The following is a 4,340-nucleotide window of genomic DNA, read 5'->3' as shown; positions in this document are numbered from 1 at the left end:
GATCCTGGGCAGTAGTCCACGAAGTCTTCCATCTAAAAAGGTAGGAACTAAGGTTTATTAATACCTACAACATATGTTGTTTACCTGTCTAGTCAGTTGGTTAGCTGTCTCTTGCCCTCCACCAAAGGGTGTCAATCAGCTATGTATATATCTGACAGGTAAGTTGAATGTATGAAAAATGACATTGTTATGATACAATAAAGTTTCATACATACTTACCTGGCAGATATATACAATTGAAGACCCACCCAGCCTCCCCGCAGGAGACAGGTGGAAGAGAGAATCTGATTAGAAAACGGGAATAGTTCCTAGTCCTGCCACCCAGAGCAGGGCGGTAGATCACCTGACCTACCTGTAGCGAGTGCCGCGAAATTTGAAATTCTGTCGGGAACGACGGAGTCTATAGCTATGTATATATCTGCCAGGTAAGTATGTATGAAACTTTATTGTATCATAACAATGTCATTTTTCATTTTCATTACTTAATTATGAACAACATGGAGCTATCGCCGTAGATGCGGCGATTTCCTCTCTTTTCATGAATTGAACCCTTGAATTATGTCTCTGTGCCGAGGGCGGGCGCGCTCGCGCCGAGTCATGTATTTTGGGCGAAGTGTGTAATTGAAAAATGTAAGTACTCTTTTCATTATATTTTGCCCTGTGCGTTCGTACCGAGAGTGTGATTGCGCTCGGCACGAGCCTTTTATTTTGTATAATAGATGCAATGAAAGTGGATTCGCAATTGCAATATTCTTTCATTTTCATTTATTTATTTGCATGAATTTATTTGGATCAATTTTCGTTCATACCCGGGAATTGATCCTTACGTTTTTATGAAAGTGAAATCGTGCAGTATTCTGTTTCATTTTCATATATATTTTATGATAGCATCATATTATTGGATCAAGTTTCCGTTCTTACCCGGGAATTGATCTTTTCCCCTTTAAGTTCTATGAAGTGAATCGCAAGGGCAGTATTCTGTTTCATTTTCATATTACTTTTCACTGCTGTGCGGGGGTAGGGGAAGCGAAGGTCTGCCAGGGAGTCGTCGGAAAGCTCTCCCGCGACTCCCTTGGTATCCGATTCTTCGTCTTCCTTCCTGCCCCCCGCTCAGCTTCTTCGTTGTATTTTATATTTGGGGTCTTCCTTGCGTTCGGTGTGGGGCATGTCTTCCCCCCGTGCGTGAGGGAACCCCTCTTATAATCAAAAAAATATCTATGTTACCCGCAGGTGCTACATCCGTGGGAGACGACCTTGGACAGGTATGGACCACCGCGGCGGCAGGGCGTGCCTAGCATCCACGGGCTGCTGCAGCGTCTAGCGAGGTCTGGGGCGGTCTCCACTACTACCACGGCCGCTTATGCTGCTCCCCCCCTCCTGGTCTACACTCCCCATGCTGTGTCGGTGACGCCGTCTGCCGCTACTAGGGCCGCCGCCGTACCGAGGGGGTGTTGCCGCCGCCGCCTGTTTTCTTCGTGTTGCCTGCCCCAGACTTCCGCTGTTCAGCAGCCTCGCCCCGCCCTGGGACCCAGCCGCCAGTACCCAGGTTTCCGCTGCTGCCGATGATTCTACGAGGCGATCGCTGGGCCTGCCGTACCTGCCGCTGATGTGATTTCCGCTGTTGGCTTGGCTGTCCCTTCTGGTCTACCGCTGCCGCTGTTCCTGCCGCTCCTGAGCTGGTTGCTGTTCCTGTCGCTCCTGGTTTCTGAGCCTGTCCATGCTGGTCCTGCCCACGGTGTGTTTTCCCCAGTCCCAGGTCCTTCCGGACAGGTGCAGTCGGGCCGTGTTGCTTCGGCAATAGCCCCGGCTCCGGCCTGGATGGAGGACCTGACGACTGTCCTGCATGAGCTGACTATGGAGAGAGAAGAGGAAGCTGTCATCTTCGTCTTCATCGTCTGCTGCTGCCTCTTTCCCTTCGACTTCTAAGGCCCATAAGCTGAAGAAGAAGAAGGTCTTGCCTTACCCCCCTAAGAAGTCTCCTTCGGGAACTTCTAAGGGCCCGTCCCACCCCAGTGGGACGGGGGGTCCTTCTGCCTGGTCCTCCTGCTCCTTCGGGAGCGGGGCCCGTCTCCCCATTCCGTAAGGAAGAGATAGACGGGACCAGAGGAGTATCGGTTAGCTCTGGTACTTCCTCGCCTGGTGCTAGCGGCGATGCCGCTACGCCAGGTTCCGGCTCGGTCTCTCGTTCGCGAGAGATCCCGAGTGTACGTTCTCCCTCGGGAGACCGTGCAGCCAAGTTTCGGCGCCAGAGTTCGCTCGGCGCCAAGACGCGGCACGGAGACAGAAAGGCTGGGAGAGACGCTCGGGTGACTTGCCAGGCCAGCGCCGCTCTTGCAGCGCCAGCTGGGTAACCCGGGTTTTCATACATTCAACTTACCTGTCAGATATATACATAGCTATCGACTCCGTCGTCCCCGACAGAAATTCGAATTTCGCGGCACACGCTACAGGTAGGTCAGGTGATCTACCTGCCTGCCGCTGGGAGGCAGGACTAGGAACTATTCCCGTTTTCTAATCAGATTCTCTCTGTCGCTGGGAAGGTAAACATATGTTTGCTTTCCCTCCTGATTTGATTTTCGTGTTTCATCGCCATCGATCTTCTGGGCCGACTTTTACAGGGAAGTACTGGATCGCTGGTTTGGCATACGTTTTTAATAACTTTTTAATAACTTTTAATAACTTTTAATGAATTAACTTCGAAGTTTTCGAAGAAAGAGTATGTGTAACTACCGAAGTGTTCGGTCGGTAACAATTAACATAGTTTGCAAGAAAGGGAAATATAATATTTATTCATTGATGAAGTGTAATAAATGTTAGAATTTGATTGAGGAAAATAAGGTAATTCCTATTTGAGGAAGTCAGAAAACATAGAACTAGATATGCTTTCTTTAGAAGCTTTAATAGCCCTCGTTCTGACAAGCAGTTAGAATATTAACAGTACTAGTAGTGTTGTTTCCTCATCACCTTCTTACTTCACAGAAACTACAAATTCATTTGCAATTTGAAGATAAAGGAATGTAGCTCAAGATACGAGCTATTATAAGGTAAGAAGTGATTATAGTGTTCCCCATTGCATTAGAGGGTGCGTCTGATCGGCTCTGTCTCGCTCCCAGGCCTAGACCTCTTCCAAGCTCACAGCCCAGAGGAGAAGGAATGTCGAAAGCCGTACGGAGGTTATGAGAATCCCCACCGATCAGGCGTCCCCTCGGCAGGTTCTGTAGAACGTCCCAGACTGCCAGGGATAGCCATTGGAAAGGCATCCTAATTCAATGTGTTCCCCTTATTATTATCGTCTTAACGAATAAGGAGAAGAAACATTCAACGGCGTAGGTTAATGAAAATGCAAGATAATCTCGTCTGGCTATCGGAACCTCAGAAGAGACGGAGAAAGGTTGCGGTAGAGGCATTGCCCTATCCGGGTTCGTCCCCCCGTACAGTTGGACGGGGGGGGGGCTCTATCCCATGGGGGTTTGAAATAGTTATTTCAATAAATTCCTCATCGGTACATGTATATGAAAATATATCTATTCTGAGAAGATCGAATTAGATATTAAAGGATATTTGTTGATCGAATGAATTATATGGATCTCGTTTAGTGATTACACACATATATATAATTTTTAAGCTTCTAGCTCCTTGGGCATGAAGCTCCGGTAACGAGGCTCAATGCGCCTAAAGCGTCTGAAACAAGGCGCAAAGCTCTAAACGGCGCAAAGCGTCTGAAACGAGGCGCAAAGCGCCCTGAAGCACGATGAAACCAGGATCTCTATCGGAAATGGAAGTCCTTCTCATTCAGAAGAAAGGGAAGGCTATGTCGAAAATGGAAGTATTGTCGAATTCTAAGCAAGAACAAATATACAAGAGATCGGAACCTTCCGCACACAAAACCTAAACCGCACAAGCGGAACCTTCCAGAAGGCGGAAGATTCCAGATTCAATAACCTTCCAGACGTACAGAACTTTCCAGGCGAGGATTCGCCTTTCAGATGCTCGGAACTTTCCAACAAGAAAACGTTCCAAGGGCGATACGTCTTCTAGGATCCAGGAGTATTCTGATCACGATACTCCTCCCAGGCGCCAGGAGTATTCGGAACGCGATACTCCTGCCAAGCACCAGGAGTATTCCGACGAGCACGATACTCCTCCCAGGCGCCAGGAGTATTCGGAACGTGATACTCCTACCAGGCGCCAGGAGTATTCTAGGCAAGATACTCCTGCTTAGCGCCAGACACTTTCTCCTACAAGAAGAGCCTGACAACCGCCGAGAGTCCTCCAGACGAAGGGTGAAAGACATTCAAGGCTTTTCCTGATAGGGACGGGAGTTGTCGCGCAGGCGGCCG

This window comes from Macrobrachium nipponense, chromosome 2 (genome assembly GCF_015104395.2).
Source record: "Macrobrachium nipponense isolate FS-2020 chromosome 2, ASM1510439v2, whole genome shotgun sequence".
NCBI lineage: Eukaryota > Metazoa > Arthropoda > Malacostraca > Decapoda > Palaemonidae > Macrobrachium > Macrobrachium nipponense.
This window is presented reverse-complemented; position numbering follows the sequence as displayed.